The 6,331-nt window shown below is 31.0% G+C and overlaps 1 long non-coding RNA gene across 1 annotated transcript; it reads right to left on the bottom strand.

The window, feature by feature from the left end:
- Positions 1-2,745: 2,745 nt before the first annotated feature.
- LOC129808825 (uncharacterized) lies at positions 2,746-5,943 on the bottom strand. The gene is made up of 3 exons (XR_008752466.1): positions 5,847-5,943; positions 5,165-5,352; positions 2,746-2,795 (listed from the first exon to the last, which is right to left on the bottom strand). It is a non-coding gene; the product is annotated as an uncharacterized LOC129808825 (long non-coding RNA).
- Positions 5,944-6,331: the final 388 nt, after the last annotated feature.

The raw sequence follows: 6,331 nt of genomic DNA, 5'->3' as shown, positions 1-6,331 counted from the left end.
TTTGGGAAAACCATGAACTATATTTCGTTTTGAAAACCCATAGGGTAAGTGTGCCAAATTTCGGCATAGTTGCATGCAAGCGTCATAGTTTCAAATTGGTAATGGAATATTTTAAATACAAATTTATTTATTTTTATTTTTTTCTTCTGAAAGAGTGTTGCTTGGAATCTTGTAAAGGAGTTTACCGTCTTTATTTACTTTAAAATCATTCTTAATACATTTTAAATGAATAAAAATATAGATATAGCTTTGGTGCCCTATTTCGGCCACCTCATTCTCATAGTTCCTTGCGCTTCGGTAATTCTTCCAATGTTTTTTCACGTCATCTCATTTGTCGAAGCTACATTTTTTGTTATTCTTTTGCATTGTATAATCTCTAGAGTAGGCAAAAACAAAAAAGTTCATGGAAATTTGAGGAACAAAAAGGTGGCCGAAATTGTAAGCTGGCCGGAATTTGGCACACTTACCCTAGATGTGAAGTAATTCAACGATTTTGTACACACAAAACATACTCTCCGTGGTAAAAAAAAAAACGTTACTTTTTTCTAATTAAAAAGAACTTCGTCCTTCTTTCGCAGATAGATATTTCAGAATGTTTTCTATATTAAATCCTCAACATGTTGAATTCTTTTTATCGTTAACGAAAAATAGAATTAAAATTAATGTTATTAGTAAACATGTAAGGTAATGAGACATAAAAATATGATTTTTTCACTATTCGTAAATAGGAAAATGGCACGACTTGATCAATCAATTTTTTAAATCTAAAAAAAATACTTTTTAATAATGTTTTACAGTAATTATATAGATTATTTTTCAGAGACTTTGATATAATGATACGAAAAGAACCTGCTATTTGGTATATTTGTAATAATTGCAATGCAAATATAATACAGTGATACCTATATTTTCTATATTTTTTATCACCCTTTATCCAAAAATTAAAGCTAAAAGATAGTGTTTCAAATAGAAGAGTTGATGAAGAATTATTTATCTGTTTTTGTGTATTGAAAAAGCCAATAAAAACTCCAGAAGTGCAGGAAAAATTAAGGATTTTATGTTCTTCAGGGATAAAACACAATACGCAAAGAATAAAGTCACAATATATTCTTTTAAATTAACCTTAAGTAAAAACGATCATAATTGTGCATAAAACCCGCACAGCTTAAGTGAAAAAGGTTGTCCCAGAACCAGTACTGGTTCAGCATAAAAAGGTTAATATTGTGTTCAAATTGCGCACAACTTAACTTAAAATGATTTCACTTGTATGCAATGCACTCATAGCTCCAACACAAAAAGGACAAATTACAAATAAAAAGCGCACAGATTCAGCACAAGACGGTTAAAATTGAATACAAAATCGTCATAGTTCCTGAACGTTTAGCAATTTTGATCGTTTTATTCAGATTCTGTGCAGATTTTGTTGAAAATCGATACAATATTATAATTTTTGTTTAATACGTTAGTTTCAATTTAATAACAAAGCACGGTGGTTTCTAGAACGTTTAAAAAATATTTTTGTAAACATTCATTACTACAGAATCAATGTTACCAAGGAGAGACTGATTCTCATCATGAACATTGTTTTCTGGGATGTGATATCTTGTACAAGGTATATAGCAAAATCAAAAAAATATCGTTAAGAAGAAAGCAAGAAATAAGTCTTAATTTAAATAATTTTCACAATAACCCCGGAAATATGATTTGTTTTGAGAAATTTTAATATTGTTTTAGATGGGGAAAGAGAAAAGACTAGGAATAATAACAAATCTTGAACACAGGAGCAACTCAACAAGGTTTTGGAAGCATTTCGTCGGGGTTTCACTTACACTGTTTGTCTCCAATTAAGAAAGTTTCCTTGTCTCCATTTTTATTAATATGTTTCCAATAGAAGCATTTTACGTTTGCGTATTTTTCTTGTATTTAAGAAGTTTTCAAATTATATCTAAAGAATTTTGACTAAACAATAACATTCTAGAAGAGTCAAGGAGCAAATTTATGTAATTCTCTTCAGAAAAAAGATGAACTTAATGTGTTGAATCTTCTGTCATAGTTAAAGCGTCAGGAAATGGTTTTGAATTAGGACATTTACCCTAGTTATAAAATATATAAAAGGGTCAACTCGTTTTGCCACCGTTTTACTTTTTTCAATTTAGCTAAAAATAAAAAAATTTAATGCTTCAAAGCTTTGTTCGGCCTATTTGTAACACAGGCTTTAGAAAGATATTTTAAAATATTTCACATTTTTATCTTAAGTTCGTTTAGGATGAGAAAGAAAACAAAATATATAGCTTTTTTAACTAAGATTATATTTATGATCATGTTCATTTGTTACAGATCAGATTTTTCAATAAGACTTGCATATTCAATTCTTTTTTACAGAAATCTTGCTGCATTTTGTTGTATGATTTAAGTTTTTTTTCAAATTTTGAATATCAATACATGTTTTGAGCAAGTGCTCTTGAAAGCAGACATAAAGAAAAGTTAATCAGAAAGCAACATTTGCGGCCACCACCGTCTTAGCGTTGCTGACCAACCTCCAGAGCTAAACGATGGAAATGCTCCTTCTGAGGTTGTATAATTATCGAGTCACTGGCCGTATTGCATGGCTCCGATATGTCATCTTCGAATTCAAGCCACTCGACTTCGTCGCAATCATCGTCCATAGCACTGTAGTCGCTGACGGATGACTTTTGGAGTTCTACCATTGTAGCGTAGATTTTCGAATTATGACTCCCAAGCTGTGTATTGTCATCAAGAAGAACAACAGAATCTGCTTGTGTCTGCCTTAAGTCCTATGATCAGGAAATTTATTTCAGGAACTTCTCAGAAGAATATCTTGTGTAATTGGTAGGCAATGAGTGAAATGATATATTTCTCAATTTATGATGCAATTGCACTACATTCTAGTCATTCTATTGATATCTCTAATCTTTGTACTTCGAAGTCGGTAACATTTCAAGTCAAAAACAAAACAATGTAAAGTAATTGAGAAAAATTCTAATTATAAAAAAAATCGCAAAATTTGTTTCCTTATGATAAGTTACCGACTGTTCTATTCCATACAATTAATCTTCAAATTTAGAATGGCAAAAATTCTAAGAGGAGAAGTAAGAATAATATATATGGCGTTTATTTTTAAATGAATACTATACGGTTCCTATTGTGTAAATCTGGACTTAATATCATTGGATTTTAAAGTGGGTCAGGGGGGTCATCCCGAGTTTTTGTAATTTTGAGATTTTGATGTACTCAGAAAGAGAATTTAATAAATTTTCAGATAACATATAGAACTAACTTACTTTGTTAGAACTATTTTTCACAATTCTAATCTCTTACATACATGCACAATTAATTAGAAGTAAAGGGAAACAAATATGAATTTCTTGCGCCATTTTTGTGAGGTAGGGAACCAACTGTCACTAGTTGGTCCCCTATTCTTCTTATTTCAGAAAAATTTAATAGAGCTTTGGAAGAACAAGGGACCATCTTCACTACATACAAGAAGAGAACATATTTTATAAGTTAAAAACGTGAAAATTTCAATGTTTATAATTGTGCTCAGACAAATAGAATAGAACCAAACAGTTATTGTACAAAAATTTGCGTAAGATATTTATTTATAACGAATTGAATATTTAATACTGTTTCCTGAAAAATGACACAGATTGAGATGAACTCCATTTAAATCCAATGAGCGATATATAAATGGTTATCATTGAACCAACAATATTACTATGAAGTCATGTGAGGTTGCACAGATTCTATTTTATGCCTATATCGTAATTTAGAAGATAAATAAGATGTTTTTTAGGTAACAGAATGAAACTTTTGCGATAAAATTGCTCTTATGAATATAAACCTTTAAGATTCTATAGGATTTTACGACGAACAACAAAGTGTTTTCAAATTAAAATGCAATATATTTTGATTTTCCTAAGTTTAATCTTTTAATTAAATAATTTACTGGTAAGATAAGTATGTTAATTGCAACTTTTACTTTTCTAGACTTATTCTAGTCTATAGAAAAATAAACATAGATATTTTTTAAAGCGAATTTATCAAAGTTTAATTTGAAATTAAAAAAAAAAACCAAAAATTTGCGATAATTTATATTTTTGAAATATATCAAAATCCGGTACATTACCAATTCATTAGCGGTTGAGACCGATGCAGCCGGGTTTAGGATTTCGATACCTTTCAATTAAATCAAAAATCGACCAATTTGTTTGAGAAATAAGCCCTCCAGAATCATTGACATTAATAAATTCAAGATTGCGATTTTTTCTGGTCTTGGGTGTCTGGTCGAAATATTCGCCCGGACTTGCTCTGAAACACACCGAAAATGATCTGAATCCGTAGGGCCAAATATAAAGAAAAAACGTAATTTTTTGAAAGGGATGGAGGGGTTGGGGGGTGTGAATTGGGTAAGTGAATTCTCTAGAATACATTGATTTCTGGGGGGGGGGGGTCATCGATAACCTAAAGTTGATATCTCTTGCTGTTTAAAAACTACAGTGCTGTCAATTTATAAAAAAGTGGACTGTATATAAGTACGCTCGTAGATCTCGAACACAACAAAATATCGTATAAATAAGTTAGATTTATGGATGAAGATTCATATTAGTGATTCATCTCTTATTAGAAAAAAAGCAAAAAAAATCAAAATCATGCGATATTATACTAGCAATTTTTGACTTCGATTTCAAGGAAATTCAAGAAAAGTAGCAATTTACTCTACATTTTCTTATTATTTTGAATATAAAATAATATTTATTTAATACGAGAAATAAATGCTTATTTATTTTGTCTATGATCTTCTAAAAGAACTAAGAGATTTCTAATCAGAACAATCCTATAGGACATTTGCAATACTGTTCTACGTCCACGTCTAAGAGACCACTTTCTTCCATCATGAAGAGAAATATGCATAAATTTAACCATAGAATAAAATTACTGAGAAAATTCTCAAAATTTGATAGGTACGTGGTAATTAGTAAGATTTCTGTTTTTCTTAATGACATGTTTTTCAACAAAAAGATCAGAAACAAATATTATATAAACTACTATATTAAATTAGTTATAAATCTTTATATATCTTTACATTTATCTTATTCAATAAAATTTCTGCTCATTTTGCGCAATAAGGAAAAATGATACTTACAATCGGAAGAGCAGTTGGATCCAAAAAAATGCACATATTTGAAGCGCTGCGTTTTAGAAGTATTTTTCTGTTTGATATCTTCTGGCCTGAAGTGCATGCTGCACACATACTTATCCTTCCCTACAAGGGACATAGAGAGCTCTAGACGTGTAGCCCGAATTTCCCGAACTTGCAAGTTACTTGGAAATCTAAAAAAAATAATAATTCCAAAACAAAATTGCAAAAATACAAGTCAGAGATATTCTTTAGCATATTTTATTTTATCCCACTTTCCACTTGTTTCTAATCTTTAGTTTAAATTATTTTCTTTAGTTTTATTAAAAAAAAGAAATGTGCAATATAGCCTCTTCGTCAATTCACCAAACCTAAATACACGAATATTGAGTTGGTTTTTATTCGAAAACTCATTTTCTATAAGCTCAAACAATTTTTTCACTGATTTAAAAAAAAGCAATTGAAGATGTTTTTTCGCAAGACAAAATTACCCCTAAATACAATCCTGTCGAATATGTTGGCCGGGAAGATTTTCACCGTATCCACATTTTTCAGAATTTTTTTCTATTCATATTAATCGCCGCTTAGAACAAATTACACCCCCACGCATTCACAATTAAATAAGCTTTCACTCACTATTTTTCACTAAAATTGCTGCGTCAAAAGAAAGAAGAAAATTGTAACTTACCTGTGGAAGGTCACCCCATTGGGATTTCGGTGCTTAGAGTTGAAGCAATTTATGACCGCGCACTTCATTTTTCACACGTTTCACTGCACGGATATCTTCACGCACACTCAGTAATTGCTGGAAATTATATTTTTTCTACAATTTGCTGATTTTCTCACTTGTTTTATCCACAAAACTCTGGACCACCAGAATAAAAAAAAAACACAACAATGCGGCGATTGTCAAGGGGTTACGGATCTGTCCGCGGCGTGTCGCTCGCGTCATGCCTTCATGGTGGAAATTTGAATTCTCTATAGAAATTTGGCCAAAATAACGAACATTCCAGGGGGTGACTTTATTCGGCTCATATTCGACTCGTATTCTTTATTGTAGGTGTACCAATTTCTGGCCCTCTTCTAAAGCCAAAGCACTACAGTTTCATAAAGTCTATCATGATGGTCCTGCCAACTTCTCTGCTAGTTCCGGGTGGCTTAGCCGATGGAAGA

Source organism: Phlebotomus papatasi, chromosome 5 (genome assembly GCF_024763615.1).
Source record: "Phlebotomus papatasi isolate M1 chromosome 5, Ppap_2.1, whole genome shotgun sequence".
NCBI lineage: Eukaryota > Metazoa > Arthropoda > Insecta > Diptera > Psychodidae > Phlebotomus > Phlebotomus papatasi.
This window is presented reverse-complemented; position numbering and strand designations above follow the sequence as displayed.